The 18,312-nt window shown below is 37.3% G+C and overlaps 1 protein-coding gene across 14 annotated transcripts in view; it reads right to left on the bottom strand.

Annotated features, from left to right (window-relative positions):
* The window catches only part of ptpdc1a (protein tyrosine phosphatase domain containing 1a), a 240,005-nt gene that overhangs the window by 71,370 nt on the left and 150,323 nt on the right, over positions 1-18,312 (bottom strand). For all 14 annotated transcript variants that reach the window (XM_069939774.1, XM_069939772.1, XM_069939783.1 and 11 more), the window contains one exon: positions 8,343-8,465. The gene's annotated coding sequence lies outside the window, so the exon portion shown is untranslated. The remainder of the gene's footprint in view (positions 1-8,342; positions 8,466-18,312) is intronic.

Genomic DNA, 18,312 nt, shown 5'->3' with positions numbered 1-18,312 from the left:
TACTGGTTATGATTATGGAAGAATTAAAGCTAATAAGATGTGATATTAAGTGGTCAGAGGCTAAAGTTAATTACGTATGTGAATTTGTTAGAGATGCAGAAAAACCATCAGGAAGTGGAAGAAAAAATTCAAAACATTCTTTTGGAAAATCAATTTCTTCAAGAAAGAGTAAATAAAATGGATGAAGGATTAGAACAAGTGATGGTGATGAATATGCAATTCTCTAAAAAAGTGGATTCTTTAGATAATTTTAGTCGAAGAAATGATATTAAGATTATTGGCCTGAAAGAAGGAGAGGAAGGAGAAGATATTATTCAATTTTTACAGCTTTGGATCCCTCAAAGATATGGGCAAGAGCATTTTAAAGGAGATATTGAGATTGAGCGAGCTCATGGAGCCCTTAGACCTAAACCTCTGCTGGATCAAAGGTCGAGGCCCATTTTGGTCAAACTTCTTCATTATCAAGTGAAGGGAAAAAACTTGGAATTAGCAGCCAAACAGGGTAAAGAAAGAAAAACACTATTAGAATTTGGAGGGAACAAGATTTTCTTTTATCCTGATATAAGCTTTGAATTATTGAAGAAAAGGATGAGTTTTAATCCAGTTAAAAATATACTGTGGAAGAAGGAATACACTTTTATTCTGCGTTATCCTGTAACTCAAAGTATTTGTTCAAGGAGGTCTAAGTAGATTTTTTATGAATCCAGAACATGCTCAAGAATATGCAGAAAGTTTGCTGGACATGCGTCAAGAATTGACCCCAAGAGTGGACATTTGAAGATGGAAAGTTATGTTACTGTGGTGAAAGAAATCTGGAAGAGGTCTGAAATATTGCAGAGATAAGTTTAATATACTCGGAAGAGCTGGAGACATACTGACTGGTTCCTGCTGAACCGTGGACGTTATTTTGCGACTCAAAAATGGAGGGTGGTTGTGTTGTCACAGGGGACTTCATGACAATGCTCGAGGGGGTTCTCTTCTCTATTTCTTTCTTTTAAGTATTCAATCAAATATTATCTTTATTACTGGATTTAATTTTTTTTGTATTTAAGAGGTTGCTAAAGAGCCAGGGACTGATGAAGGGGAATCGTGAAAAGGGGGAAAGTGTACGAATTTCTAATTTTTTTTTTATAAAGGATTAAAATTCATAAGTTTTAATGTAAATGGGCTTCAAACCCTATAAAGAGAAAGTGAGTTTTGACATATGTTTGAAAAAATGAAAGTAGATATTGCTTTTCTGCAAGAAACACATTTAATTGAAAAGGAGCATCAAAAATTAAAAAGGAACTGGTTTGGAATAGTAGTAGCATCACATTTTAATACAAAAGCGAGAGCAGTAGCAATTTTAATAAATAAAAATCTTCTAATTAAAACACAAAATACAGTTTTAGTCCCATTTGATAGATTTATATTAATAACTTTCTAAACAATGGACATTAATGAATATTTCTGCACCAAATGTTGATGATGGTAAATTTATACAACAAACCTTTTTAAATATAGGGGAACTAGGATTCACTGGTAGGGTGTTGTGCTGAAGGCTAGCCTCATCTTCCGGCTCTGCCCCATCTGCTCACATATAACCTTGGTTTCCTGCCTAAACCCAGAACCCTTCTGAAGACTACTGTGAAACCTTACCCATTGTTATAAGCTAATAAAAATGTTTGTTCTCCCTCCATTTGTGAGAGCTTTTATTCACGCTACAGAGAAGCTAATGAAAATATTTTAATGGCTGGAGATTTTAATTTTTGTCTTGACCCTTTATTGGATAGATCTTCAAAGAGTGAGTTGAAATCTAAGGCAGCAAAAGTAACTGTCATTACTGCAAGACGAATTTGGTTGATATTGGAGAAGGATATATCCTAGAGAAAGGGATTATTCATTTTATTTTAATAGATATGATTCATAATCTAGAATTCATAGGTTTCTATTTTCAGCAAGACTTCAAGGTAGGGTACAACAGGTTCAATACAAGACAAGGCTCATATCAGATCTTAGCATTATATTGAGAAGACAAACAAGATACAAGTTTTAGATGGAGTATGTTGTTGAAAAAGAAAGATTTTTGTCAGTTTATTAGAAATCAAGTAAAGCAATTCTTGGATAGTAAATTTGTTTAATAGGATGAAATGAAGGCATATATATGTGGACATATAATGTATTTCTTCTAAAGTTAGAAAGGAGTATATGTCTCAAATTAATAATTTAGAGGCAGAAATATCAAATCTAGAAAAGAGTGATGGGAAGAAAAAATAATATTTTGAATAAAAAGTTACAGTATAACACATTACAATCTTATAGAATGGAAAAAATGATTATGAGAACTAAGCAGAGATAAGAACTGGGGGATCGAGCACATAATGAAAACAGAACACGAATCAAAAGTTATTATTGCAACTAGAGATCACATATCCTACAAACCCTGGGATATAAATAATTCTTTTAAGCTATTTTATATGAAATTATATAAATCAGAGTACACGCAGGATGATAATAAAATTGATTGATTTTTAACTCAAATAAATGTGCCTAAATTAAGTATGGAAGAACAAAAAATATTAGGAACCTCTTTTAATGTTGAAGAGGTTGGAAGCTGTTTTACAAAATATTAAATGCCCTGGTGAAAATGGATTTACATCAGAATTTTATAAAGAATTTAAAGATGTGCTGATTCCTGTATTTATGAAAGTTTTAATACAATTGGAAGAAACTGGAAATGTACCCGATTCCAAAAAAAGGTAAAGATCCATTAATGCCATCGTCTTATAGACTGATATCTTTATTGAATGTGGATTACAAGATAGTGACTAAATAATTGGCAAATAGGCTGGAAATTTTTTTTACCAAAATTAATTAACAAGGACCAAACAAGATTTATTTAGAAAAAAGAAAATCAGCGGACAATGTCACTAGGTTGATTAGTTTAATTCATCTAGCTCAAAAGAAAGAAAATTAAGTGTAACAGTTGCTTTAGATGCAGAAAAGGCATTTGATAGAGTAGAATGGGACATTCTTTTTAAGACACTTGCTAAATTTGGCTTAGGACAAACATTTATAAATTTGATAAAAAAGCAAGAACAAGAGTAGTGACAAATGGTCTTTGTCTGATTATATTAAATTAACAAGATCAACAAGACAAGGTTGTCCTTTCTCGACTGCTTTCTTTGTATTAGTAATTGAACTGTTAGCTGAATTAATTACAACAGACTTAGATATTAAAGGTATTAAAATAGGGGCTAACAAACATAGAATTAGTTTATTTGCAGATGATGTAATTATTTATTTGACAGATCAGGAAAATTCGTTAGATAAACTACATATACAATACGGAGCAGTCTCAAGATATAAAGTTTAATGGGATAAAAGTGAAATTATGTCATTGACTTTTGATGATTATACCCTATGTAGGCAAAATATGAAATTTAAATGGTCTGAATGTGGGATAAAATATTTGGGAATTATAATTTTTAACCAGTTAGAGAATCTTTTTTAAAATTAATTATGCATCATCATTTAAGATATTCCTAAAAAGTTTTTTAAGAATCTAAATAAAATTATAAGGAAATTCTTGTGGAAAGGCAAGATGTCAAGAATTTCTATGGAAAAATTAACTTGGAGATTTGAATTGGTAGGTCTACAACTTCCAAATTTTGAGTATTATTATAAAGCAGCCCAACTAGGATTTCTTTCTTTTTTTTTGAGGAAGGAGAAAAAGTGGCTTGGGTTAATATAGAAATGAATAAAATAGATGAAAAAGAAACTGAAGAATTTCCATATACATGGAATGAGGTATTAACTGGAGTAACAGTCACACCAATATTAAAACATTTGGTCAGAATGTGGCATAAGGCACATATGCTGATGGGAGTTGAGGGGTATGGATTAGTGAGAATGCCATTGGTGCGAAATAAATTGATTCCGTTTACATTGAATAATATAAATTTTATTAACTGGTCAAAAAAAGAAATAAAATTTATTAAAGATTGTTAGCAAGGCAGATATTTAATGACATTTGACCAATTAAAAGCTAAATATGGAATACACAATATTCAGATATTATCAATTAAAGGCTTATCTACGAGAAAGATTAACTACATCTTATTTACTGTTAGAAGACGATGAAATAGAAACAATAACATCAAATCCGAATACAAAAAAGTGTACATCAGTTATGTATTCATTACTTTTGAGGGGAGTAAAGAAAGATTTTCATACATTTAAACAAAGGTGGGAAACAGACCTAGGTATAGATATAAATTGGACATAAATTTATATATGATAGTATGAAAAATACAATAAATGTTAGATTATTGAATGGTGCAATACAATTTCATACATCAGTTATATTTATGCCACAAAGAAGAAGATGGAGGGTTATGGGCATTGTGCAGGGAGGTGGGACTGGAGAGGGGTGTTTGGTTCGGTGAGGACTAGAAGGGCCTAATGGCCTGTTTCCGTCCTGTAATTGTTATGTTAAATGCTTAATAGTTTGAAGGTAGATATTTTGGATAAGTGTTTTTGATGTAAACAAGTCAAAGGCACCTTTTCACACTCTATGTGGACATGCCCAAATTGAATTCATTTTGGACTAATTTAATAGGATTATTGAATGGTGCAATACAATTTCATACATCAGTTATATTTATGCCACAAATGATTAATAGTTTGAAGGTAGATATTTTGGATAAGTGTTTTTGATGTATCAGGACACAGGCACCTTTTCACACTCTATGTGGACATGCCCAAATTGAATTCTTTTTGGACTAATTTAATAGATTTTCTTCAACAGGTAATAAGTTTTATGGTTCAGAGAAACCCTACATTGTTTCTTTTGGGGGATATATCAAGGATTAGTCCAGATTTAAAATTAAATTGGCTTCAGAAAGAATTTTTAAACGTCGAGCTGGCAGTTGCCAGGAAATGTATAGCAGCTTCATAGAAATGGGCACAGATTTGGTAATAGATAGATGGCATGGTGAAATGCAAAGTTGTATACCTTTGGAAAAGATCACATAATTTAAAGAACAAATATGATAATTTTTTTAAAACTTGGTTTCCATACATGCAAAAGATTGGTGTAATAACTTTATAAGTAATTAAAATATGTAAATTGGTAGAATTTGGTAGAAACTTTGTCACTCCCGGCCTCACCTTAATGTATTTCATTTTAATTCACTTTATTAGATGTTGACTGTATGTTTTATGTATTTCACAGTTGTGTTTTATTTTACTATATACTTCATATTTAAAAGATAGTTGATAGTGTTAGAATAATTAGTTCACAATTTATTCACAAGGTAATATCCAGTATTGTTTAAAAATCAGTCTAATCTTTCTCTTTTTCTTTCCTTGTTTTTTTTCCCTTTGCTTTCTTCTTGGGGTTTTTCCATATATAAGTGAGAGAGGGGGAGAAAATTATTTTAAAAAAGCATGTATTGATTTTGATATGTAGAATTTTCTAATTCTGAATGCAATTTTGTTTCATGAGCTAACAAAATAAAATTTGAAAAAAAACCTTTCAATAATACCCTACCATTCCCAAAAATCTCCTAACTGCTTTCTTACCAATGGGAATGGAAACTCAGAAATCATCTGAACTTCTTACCTGAACAGGAGCCAACTGACCTTGATCCACAACATAACCAAGATAAGTCACAGCAGCATGGCCAAATTCACTTTTATCTAAATTAACAGTAAGATTTGCTTTTGAAGTTTTGTCAATTTCTCTAAATCAGATATGTGTTTCCCAGGTGTCATTCCCCATAACCAAATCATCAATATAAACATCCGTACACTCCAAACCTTGAATCACAGAATTAGTAATTCTTTGAAATGTCTTGGGAGCATTTTTCATTCTAAATGGTAAAACATTGTTTTCATACAACCTTAGCGAGGTCACAAATGTAGCAATTTCCCTGTCTGTTAAGAAGACACACCAGTAACCTTTTCTAAGTCCATCTTCGTAAAAAAATATTTCTATAATACGTGCAAAATTTAACCATACCATATGATTTAGGCACCAGGAAATGAGGCGAACTCCAATCTGAGGTAGAACATCTAATAATATAATTCTTTAACATATATTCAATCTTTTGATCTACCAGTGTGCACTTTTCAACATTTGTTCAATGTGAATGTGCCAGCTGTTGCCACCCAGTCTCTCCACAGCTGTGAAAGGTTGCAGCCTGCGCTAGCCCTTAAAGTGATGCTCATACTAAATGAAACGGAAGCTCATAATACTATAATACGTGGCTAATTGTCCCTTCTTTTTGTATTGGGAGAGTGCTCATTTATAAGAGCCAGGCACAGGAAAAGGTTATCTTTCCATCCCTCACATGCTGCCTTGGAATTTCTCTGTTTAATCCAATTGCTTGAAAATATGCACCATCAGTACAATTTTTTAAAGATTTATTTAGCAATCCACAAATGTGGGAAGGCAGGAAGGAAATTATTAGGGGCATTGATTGACATTTTTAACCACATCATTGAGAACAGGAAAGGTTCCAGTGGACTGAGGGTTGGCAAATCTGGTACTGTTATTTAAAAAGAGTTATAAGGATAATCCATTTAAGTATAGATCTGTTAGTTTGATGTCACTGGCAAGAAAACTGCTGGAGAGGATTGTGAGTTGATAGAATCTATCAACATTTGGGTGGCCAGGAGAAAATTAAGGAGACCCAGGATTGATCTGTGCGTGGAAAATCACAATTCATGAACTTAATGGGGTTTTTTGAAGAGGCAATAAGACAAGGGCAAGGCAGTTAACTTTTTTAAAATCTATTTTAGTATAGCATTTATAAGATCCCATGTTTTAGATTGGTATGGAAGGTGAAGGCACACGAATAAGTGGACTAAAAAAAAATTGGCTTCAGGATTAGAGTTAGAGAGTGGTTGTAGAGGGCAGTTTTTCAGACTGGAGGACCGCGACCACTTTAGTGCCTCAGGGTTTGGTACAGGCACCCTTGCATTTTTATAAAAATTAAAATTATTATGTCACAATTTTACAAAACACAAGCTCGGCCACACTATTGTGTTCAGTTCCAGTCAGGAGAGATGATGTTGGAGAAGATGCACAGGATGTTGCCAGAATTGGAGAAATGCAGTAAGGCTGGGTTTGTTTTAGATAGGTAAATAATCCAAACCCTGAAGGGCCCATTTCTATGCTGTGCGACTGCCTCTATGATTCAAAAAAGTACACTTCATAACTGTGCACATCAGTCATAAGAGCTAACTAATACCTACTGAGGTTGCAATGTTATGGTAAGTGGAACTTCCACAATAATAAGCCTCCTCTTGTTTTTTTTAAAATTTGGTTCAGGTCATTTATGTCTATTCTTTCGCAAAATGACAGACTCCCTTGCACATGAAATCTTCCTGTTCTAGATAGCAGTGGCACCACAAGGAGGGAGCATCCAGAGGGATTCGCGCACATGGGTCTGGGTCAGTGACCATTGGAGCAGCAACATTTCAGCCAGTCAACCTAAGTGGCCAGACAGGGCAGCCATCCTGCCCAGCTGGTGTAGGCAGCGAGCTGGCCATTGGAAGTCTCTCCTGAGAATAGATCTGGCCAAGTGTTGAGACTGTGCATACCCCAGCTTCATGTGAGAGGGAGCAAAGCAGAACCCAACCCCACTTCCCAGCCACTACTATCAAGTTCCACCACAAGAAGTATAAAATGGTAGGGCATTGAGGAGTGTGGTAGAACAGAGGCATCTAGGAATACAGACAGTGGCATCAAAGGTGGATAGGGTTGTAATGAGAGCAAGTAGAAGAGCATCAAATGTTAATGTGGTTTAAACCATTTAATTTACCCAAAAACAAATGTCCATGCCAATTTTTTCAAACCAATGTTTTGAATATTAGTTTTCTAAATTTGGTTTAACTGGTCTCCAATCCATGAAATACAGAAACTAGTTTGCAATATTAGAGATCCTCTCCACACTGAAAATTTTCACTGAGTTGCTCTTTATCATTTAATTTGAGCCACTCATGATCTCTCTGCCCCGCACAGATGCAGCACGAAAGCAAGTGTGTTTTTTTCTAGGTTTTCAAGCATCTGTGGCCTTTTTAGTTTTCTATGTGCTGAATGGGCTCTTTTTACCTTTATGTAATATCCACTGTGCAAACCTGAATAATACCGCCATGGTAAAAAAAATAAAACCGACATATATGACACATCTGATCTGATTCAACGCCAATTGGTTTAATTTATGTTTCATTTGCCATTTCTCCATAAAGTTGTTTGTCATATTAAATCACTGCTAGGTATGAGGAAGTAGCATTTCAAAACCCCCAGATTGTGAATTAGATTACACAGCATCTATATTCTTTGATTAACTTACCATTAGAACCACATCAGAACTGTGTGCATAGTCGAACCCAATATCCTTCTTCCTATCCCTACATCCCAACTTCTTTGATATTTCCAGTTGAGGAAGTGAAATTATATGGTCCGGACAGCACCACTATAATTAAATTTTAAAAATCAAATGTAAGAATATGTAATCAACCAAAATAAAGCCTCAAACTATTTACTAGATCAGAAATGACAAGGAAAAGATATGTAGAGAATAATCAAAGATGGATAGAAATTTGCTGCTCAAATATCAATATTAACAAATCCACTAAGTGAATCTGTATGAATTGAGACAAATAATTTAAACAACATCTGAAAGAAGTTATTGATTTCAGCACCCAATCTATATGAACAATATATTCACTATCCAGTAATTTATTAATTTACAAAATAGCATAACATCGTAACTGCCAAATGATAACACTCAGACACTTTTTAATGCTGTCAATCTGCTGTCCCAACAAACACAATTGCATTGAAAAATTGTCTTTTCGACATTGTACATGTACAGTGCCCTCCATAATGTTTGAGACAAAGACACTTTTATCCTTTATTTGCCCCCCATGTGCTTCACCGTTTATTATTTGAAATCAAACCATTCACATGCAATTAACATGTACACATTGTGTACAGTTTTTTTTTGCACTAAGTGGCAATTCTGCCTCACCTGCAGGAAAGAGAATCTCAGGGTTGCATGTGATGTCATGCATGTTCTCTGACAATAAACCTGAAATTAAAGTGCACATTCCAGATATGATTCAAAGTTATGTGTATATATTTTAATTTGACCATGTAGAAATTACTTTTTATACAAAATTCCTGAGTTAACCATAAACACTTGCAAAACCAAATATCCCAAATATTACGGGGCCCCGGAATAAGGAAACTTTGTATAAACAGCACTGTAGTTTCTACAAAGAATCATAAAACATTACAACACAGAAACAGGCCCCTTCAGCCATTCTAGTCTGTGCCAGCCCACTTTTTGCCTAGTCCTACTGTCTCGGCACCCAGTCCATAACTCTTCATCCCTCTTCCATCCATGTCCCTGCCCAAATTCTTAAATGTTAAAATTGAGCCCGCATTCACCACTTCAGCTGGCAACTCGTTCCACACTTCCAACACTCTCTGTGTGAAAAAGTTCCTCATCATGTTCCCCCTAAACTTTTCCCCTTTCACTCTTACCCTATGTCCTCTGGTTTGTATCTCACCTACCCTCAGTGGGAAAAGCCTATCTACATTTATTCGGTCTTTCTCCCTCATTATTTTAAATACCTCGATCAAATCTCCCCTATGCTCAAAGTCCTAACCTGTTTAATTTTTCCCTGTAACTCAGTTCCTGAAGTCCGGACAAAATCTTAGTAAATCTTCTCTGCACCCTATCAATCTTATTAATATATTTCCTGTAGTTAGGTGACCAAAATTGCACACAAAACTCCCAATTTGGCCTCACCAAGGTTTTATACATCTTTTCCATAACATCCCAACTCCTATAATCAATTGTAATGGAGGATTTAGACTAGCTGATGCAAGAAGGGATGCAATTGCATCAGAAGACAATCTCAATTCCACTATGAGGCCCAGGATGCATATTTAGTAGACACACCTAAATTCCACTATGGGGCCCAGGATACAGTTGAATCAGTAGACATTATCCAAATTCCACCATGAGGCCAAGAGATGCAGTTGTCTTTTGTTGGTCGCAGATTGTCAGGAGACCTTGAAGATAATTAAATCATTTGTTCAAAGAGATAAGATCTGAAGTAAACAGCTTTTGGGTAATATAAGCCATGGTCCCACTGCTGAAGTTTGAGACTCTCCAAGAGCTGGCAACATCTCTCAGCAAGAAGAACTTCAAGATTCCAAACCGACGTCCAGGTCCGGGGAGGTGGAGAAGCTGCTACCGGCGCCCAGACAACCTACTACAGTGTGCAGTCGTCGCCTCGCTTTGGCAGTTGGGACCAGTCCAGGCGTTGATAAGTATAATTGGGAAGGGCTTGCATATTGTAGTGTGAATTCAGCTTTAGATTTAGTAATAAAGATTTGTATAAACTGAACTGCTCTCGGTGTGTATGTCTATTTTCTTTCGGTAGCTTGAACACTGTGACCAATCTAAAACGAACAAAGTAAGAGGTACAAGTTTACCCAAGACATCAATACTTTGATTTATGAAGGCCAATAATCCAAAAGCTCTCATTACAACCCTATCCACCTGTGATTCCACTTTCAGTACCATTATCTGTATTCCTACATGCCTCTGCTCTACCACACTCCTCAATGCCCTACCATTTAATGTGTACATCCTTTCTTGGTTTGTCCTTCCAAAATACAACACCTCAAACTTGAATGCATTAAATCCCACCCGTCAATTTTCAGCCCATTTTCCTGCTGGTCCACATCCCTCTGCAAGCTTTGAAAATCTTCACTATCCACATCTGCTCTAATCTTAGCATCACCTGTGAACTTTCTGATCCAATTTACCACATTATCACCCAGATCACTGATGCAGATGACAAACAACAATGGTCCCAGCATCGATCCCTGAGGCACACCACTAGTCACAGGCCTCCAGTCTAAGAAGTAATCATCCACCATTACTCTCTGACTTCTCCCATCCAGCCATGGTGAACCCAGTTCGCTACTTCACCATGAATACCAACCTTCCTGTCAAATCTTCCACATGGGATCTTGTCAAAGGCCTTACTAAAGTCCATGTAGACAACATCCACAACATTTCCTTCATCAACCTTCCTAGTAACCTCCTCGAGAAACTCTATAAGATTGGTTAAAAATATGACCTACTAAATAAAAGACGGTTATTTGGAGACACCCAAAATCTGTTCCAGCGCATTTAAGACTATGTTGGATCTCGTCACGAAGGTTATCATTAGAAGAGAGATAACTTCCAAGATCAGGAAAGTGGTCCACATTTTCCAGGGCTGTTTTGTCAAGTTGAATTGATGATTCTATCCGTTTTGTCTCAGTTGGTGACAGTTGGTAGATGACTTGAGTCCTCTGGGAATTGACGGTAAGTCTAAGTTTCATGTATGCATGGTCGAAGGCAGTCAGAATCTGTTGTAGGTGGTATTGAGAGAGCTGCAAGATTATTGTCATCTGTGTATTGGAACTCGATGAGGGAAGTCGTGGGTACTGCTGCTGAACAATTTTCCTGCTTTTGTCCAACGGTTGAGCGACTGAATCAAGTATTCACCGCTTTCATGCCAGTTCTTGGCGAGGAGCTTCCAGCCATCACATTGCCTGCTCCTGTCACCCTCCCCGAGCGACAAAAGACTTGAGGAAATGGCCCACAGCGTGAAGACACCTGTGCGTGTATGTATAATGTAAACTTGATACTGCACTCCAAGCAGCGCACGATACCTCACAAATCAACCAACTAATTCTCATGGCATGAAAATCACCACAATTGGAACTGAGGGATTTGTTGCAGCCTTCACCCGCCTTCACAGCCACTGAATTCAGAGTAACTTCACCCACCTGTTCCACCATTGAGGTCTTGGTTGGATTGTTCTTTGTCAGGGACCTCAACCTCGACCTTACCGCCATGGGATGCCCTACCAGGAGCCTAGCTCCAGACGGCAGCACTCTTGGGATCTCAGTACCACACAAGCTTTTCCAGCACAACAAGGTGACAATCCACTGAGAAGTGTCCCTTACTATCCTTATACTCTTAATATACCTGTAGAAATGCTTATTTTCCTTCACGTTGTCTGCCAAAGCAACCTCATGACTTATTTCTTGAAGTTTTTCTTGCATTTGTATACTCCTCAAGTTCCCTTTTCCTGCTATACACCTCTCTCTTCTTCCAAACCAGATCCCCAATATCCCACAAAAACTAACGTCCTCTATTCCTGCTAACCTTGCATTTAATCCTGACAGGAACATACAAACTCTGTATTCTCAAAATTTCATCTTTGAAGGTCCTCCACTTACCTCGCACACCCTTGCCCGAAAACAGCTTATCCCAATCCACGCATTCTAGATCCTTTCTCATTACCTCAAAATTAGCCTTTCTCCAATTTAGGATCTCAACCCAAGGCCCAGACCTATCCTTCTCCGTAATTAACTTGAAACTAATGACATTATGGTCACTGGACCCAAAATGTTCACCTACACATACTTCCGTCACCGGACCTGCTTCGTTCCTTAATAGGAGATCCAGTATTGCACTCTCTCTAGTTGGTACCTATATATATTTATTGAGAAAGTTTTACTGAACACATTTCACAAACTCCAAGCCATCCAGCCCATTTACAGTCTTGGGGCCCTAGCCAATATGTGGAAAGTTAAAATCTCCTCCCACTACAACCTTCTCTTTTCTGCAGCTGTCTGCTTCTCTTCAGATTTGCTGCTCCAATTCTTGTTGACTATTGGGTGGTCCATAAAACAACCCTATGAGTGTGGTCATACCTTTCCGTTCCTCAGCTCCCCTCATATAGCCTCAGTAGATGAGCCCTCTGGTCTGTCCTGCCTGAGCACAGTTAACATAACATAACAATTACAGCACGGAAACAGGCCATTAGGCCCCTCTAGTCCGCACCGAACCAAACACCCCTTTCTAGTCCCACCTCCCTGCACAATGCCCATAACCCTCCATCTTCTTCTCATCCATATACCTGTCCAACCTTTTCTTAAATAATACAATTGACTCCGCCGCCACTATTTCTCCCGGAAGATCATTCCACACGGCTACCACTCTCTGAGTAAAGAAGTTCCCCCTCATGTTACCTCTAAACCTCTGCCCCTCAATTCTTAACTCATGTCCTCTTGTTTTAATCTTTCCTCCTCTTAACGGAAATAGTCTATCCACATCCATTCTGTCTATCCCTTTCATAATCTTAAATACTTCTATCAAATCCCCTCTCAACCTTCTACGCTCCAAAGAATAAAGACCCAATCTGTCCAATCTCTCTCCATACTCCAGATGCTTAAACCCAGGCAACATTCTGGTAAACCTTTTCTGCACTCTCTCCACTCTGTTTATATCCTTCCTATAATTAGGCGACCAGAACTGCACACAGAACTCCAAATTAGGCCGCACCAACGTCTTATACAATCTCAACATCACCTCCCAACTCCTATATTCCATGCAATGATTGATAAAGGCCAGCATACTAAAAGCCTTCTTCACCACCCTATTCACGTGAGTTTCTATCTTCAGGGAACGATGTACCGTTACTCCTAAATCTTTCTGCTCTGCTGTATTCCTCAGTGCTCTCCCATTTACCACGTATGTCCTATTCTGATTCTTCTTACCAAAATGAAGCACCTCCCTGACAAACAATGCCACTCCTTCCCCTTTCATCCCCCCATTCTATCGCGTCTAAAGTAATAGAATCCTGGAACATTGAGCTGCCACTCCTGCAACCAAGTTTCACTCATGGCCACAATGTCACAATTCCACGTGCTAATCCACACGCATTGAAATAGATACACCTGACAACATTTCCACCACGTACAACTCATTGACTTCTGACGATGCATACGATTTTTGCATCATCTTTTACTTTCTTCACTCCTCTATCTGCTTCCCATTCCCCCAGCAAATCTAGTTCAAACCCCCTGGAGCAGCATCAGAAAATCTTCCCAAAACATATACAAATAGCCTTGAATGAAATCTGGAATGTGCACTTTAATTACATGTCAATTGTTTGATCACAAATTTTAAAAATTGGAGCACAAGGGCAAATAAAGGAAAAAAAAATTGCATTTGTCCCAAACATTATGGAAGTCACCGTATATTTATTCATAAACATAGAGGTTTGTGCTGGCTTAGAGCAGCACTTGCAAAATGGAACCAGACCTACATTTCATTATAAATGTACTCTTTCCCAAGATCAGTGCCTGCTGCGTCTTGGTTGGTACAGATCTTGCAAGGTTTGGACAAATCATTTTTTTTAAAAATCAATATTGGTCAAAATTATATTGCCTTGTTCTTTAAATAAAATCTCATTAAAGAAAAATGCAATTGGTTATTATTCATGAAAATTATTGTGATATGGCTCATAACTGTTAAACAACCATAATATGATCTTAAGTAAGGGAAGTGGAAAAAGTCTGTTGTGTTTGTGTGTACTTTCATGTTTCAGTCACTGGGTGGCACTGGAACACAGTATTTCCTCAAATATGTCATCTTCAATGCACGAGCATTGCAAGAATTACATTGATCTTTATCTTTTTGACCTCCAACATTGACTGCGCATTTATTAATAGAGGCATTCAAATTTATTACACGAGGCAAGAACTAACAGCTTTCTGACAAACTGACAGTTTCCTGTGATGGAATGGTTAATTAGCAGTGGAGTCAGTCATCGTGAACATACTGCAATGAAACAGGCCCTTCACCCCACCAAGTCCATGCAAACCAACAGCCATCCAGTTACACAATTCCTCCATTAATCCCATATTTCTTTCTCCCCACATTATCACTACAAATAAGGCACAACTTAAAGCAATCAATTAACCCATCTACACAAACATCATTACTTGGAAACCAGAGCACTCAAGGAAGTTTTACCATATATTTTGGCATACAAGTTGACCTTCAGATAAGTTGGGTCCCCACTTTCATAGTTTTATTATATATCGGGCATATAAGTCGACCCCCCCCCCCAAAAAATTGCAATGACTGAGCTGTTGGCGGAGGGTGGTTATCATGGAGGCTCCAGCAAAATGACAAAAGTACGAAGCAAGTTTTAAGTTAAAAGGGATAGAAATGGCCAAGAAATCCAACATCTGTGTTGCTGCAATAAAATTTGAGATATAGGAGAAGTTGGTAAGAGATTGGAGAAAGAAAGAGACTAAGAAAAATACCAAAGAGGCAATATTCAATGAAGAGGATTCCTTCGTTGGCCAGAGTTGGAAAATCACACTGCAGAATGGGTACATGAACGGAGGAAAAATTGCTACATAGTCACGCGAAATAAAATAAGAACATTTGCACTGATGTGGGGAAAGTGGCACGCAGAATGCAGTAAAGATTTTGAAGCTACAGTCGGTTGGTGCAACCATTCCATGAACAAGAAAAATCTGGTATTATGAAAAAAAAACAAAAGTTGCTCAGAAACTGCCAAAAGTTCTTGATCATAAAGTTGTACGTTTTCTCCAGTTTATTATAAGGAAATTGCAGAAACACCAATTTGCATTGGCAAATATTGGAAACGTGGATGAAACCCCCATGAATTTCAACAAGATAGGCAATAAAACAGTGGAATGGAAAGGTGAGAAAACTGTGCAAACCAGAAGTACAGGTCACAAAAGGACCAGATTTACCATGGTGTTATCGTACATGGATGACGGGACAAAGGTAAGACCTGTGGTAATCTTCAAATGCAAAATTAAACCGAAAATAAAATTTCCAGCACATTTTGTACATTTTCATGAAAAAGGATGGATTGATGAAAATGGTGTTAACACTATGGATGGACAACATGTGGAACAGACAGCCAGGAGGTTTACACAAGGAACAGAATTTGCTGGTCTGGGATATGTTTCATAGTCACTTAACAAAATAGATTAGCACTAAATAATACTTACACGCCGGATATCCCGGGTGGTTTTTCATCTCTATTGGAACCTTGGTCTAATTCCATTCCCCCTTACTCCACTCTGCCACCCCACCTGGTCCAAATTGCACTCCTTCACTCTGCAAAAACTTTAATACTCTCCACACCCCCTTATACTCCACTCAGTCTAATTCAAGTTTATTATCATCTGATTCTACAAGTACAACCAGCATTCTTCCGACCTCTGCAAAAACATGCAAACATACATATGCAGTACATACAGGCATGTACAAACTTAAATAAATATTGATAAAATAGCAGTCTTAGAGGGTTTGTATGAGCAGTTCAGAAGTCATTCAGCAGTTTCACTGCCCATGGGAAGAAACGGTTTCTCAGCCCAATGGTTCTGGCTCCGATACTCCTGTACCTCTTTCCCAAAAGGAAAAACAGGAAGATGCTGTGTGCAGGGTGATAGGGGTCCTCAACAAGCCCCTTTCAAATAACAATCCCAGTAGATCACTTTGATAGCTGCGGGGGGGGGGGTTAGGGGTTGAGTGTAAGGGAGACCCCAGTGATCCTCCCTGCCACTCTTATGGTTCATAGCACACGGTGATGCAGCCGGCCAGGATGCTCTCGATGGAGCTCCTGCAAAAAGTTGGCAGAATAGTAAACCTTACCCAGCTCAGTCTTCTCAGGAAGTACAGCTGGCTGTTGCATTTGAAAAGTAAGGCGATGTTGTGTATCCAAGTTAGATCACTTCTTAAGTGGACTCCAAGGAACTTGGTGCTCTCTCCACTACCCAGCTACAGTATTAATGTGTAGTGGAGGGTGGTCATACCTGCCCCCCTCCTTGAGTCCACAATTATCAATAATTCCAGTTTCCCTTCACTCCCTGTACCCTACCCCATCCAGTCCAATCCTGATAGAAATAGTCAGGACAATGGATTACAAAATCAACGCACCATGAATCCTGTAAATTTGCATAGAACAGAAAATGCTGGAAATGCTCTGCAAATCAGGCAGCATTTGTAGAGAGAGAAACATAGTCAATATATCTCAAATGAAAAAAAAAACTATTACAAGTTTTAAGCAAAATGTAAAGCAGGAAAAGGGGAAGGCAAGATTAAAGGCATAAAGGAATTATGATGTAAAGCAGAAGTGGATATTTTTGCAAAATGTAAAGGAATAAAATGTGTCAAGAGGAAAAATGAAATGTAAATGAGAATTGCTTAATGATCATAAACAGCTGTTCATCAAAATATTGGAAGTAATGGTAAAGATGTAAAATTGTTGAAATTGTTAGATCTGTAGGACTAAAGTTTTTTTTAAATGAAAGATGGGATCTTCCTCAAGCTTTATTGAAAGGCAGATTAGTGAAAGTTTCTTGGAAGAGGTGAATTAATTAGGTAAACAACCAGAAGCTTGGGGGAATCTTACAGCACGAGGAGAAAAGTAAAGCATTTCAAGAAGATCATGGATGATCGGATCTTGGTCCCAGTTCCACTTTCCAACTTCCTCCCAATGCCTCTTGAAACAAAAATCTCTGTCTGCCTTAACACAATGAACAACCAACTTCCTGCAATATAGAATTCCACAAGTTTAAAGTCCTCAGAAGTTCTTCCTCGCCACTTGTGCTATTCTTTTATTCTGAAACTCTGCCCTCAAGTAATATCGCCGCTCATCCTTTAAGCACCAATATATGGAAATCCAATCCTCTACTTTGTCGGAAGTTAATAACTTTAATTCCAAGAGCAAATCTAGTGAACCTCTTCAAAACTGGTTCCAAAACAGCTCCTTAAACAAGGATTCCAGATCTGTACGCTGATTTCACAAACAACTACTTTTATACTATATCCCCTTTACAATACTCAATTACTTATTGTACCCACATGCTAACTTTGAGATTCTTGAGCATTGCAGACAATAGAGTATAAAAGTAAGCAAGTTCTGAAAAGACCATTTGTGAGATCCCTCCGTGAACAACTTCATATTCCACCACCATGTAGCCCATCTGTCAAATGTATGCGCCCACACTAAACCCAGTTCTATCGTTTTTCAATACCTTTACTTTCTCCTCGCAACTTTGTTCTGCACATACTTTTGTAACAGCAGTAAATTTGGCACCAATATACTTGGTCCTTTCACCCAACTGATTAATATAGATTACAAATTATTGTAAATCCTGATCTGATCCCTGCAGCAAACTAAAACTTGCCAACAATCTTCATTAGCTGTTCATGCTAATTAACCTATATATTACCAATATTCAATTACCTTGTGCACTGCATTGAACACTTATAGAAATCCAAACAAGTCTACTCATTACTCATCTTGCTCCTGACATCATCAAAGATCTTTGATACATTTTTCAAACATAATTTCCCTTTTGTGAAAACATGTTGAATCTGGTTGACTGGATTATGATTCCCTAAA

This window comes from Narcine bancroftii, chromosome 5, assembly GCF_036971445.1.
Source record: "Narcine bancroftii isolate sNarBan1 chromosome 5, sNarBan1.hap1, whole genome shotgun sequence".
Lineage (NCBI taxonomy): Eukaryota > Metazoa > Chordata > Chondrichthyes > Torpediniformes > Narcinidae > Narcine > Narcine bancroftii.
Note: the sequence above shows the minus strand (reverse complement) of the source record. Positions and strands in the feature narration are given on the sequence as shown.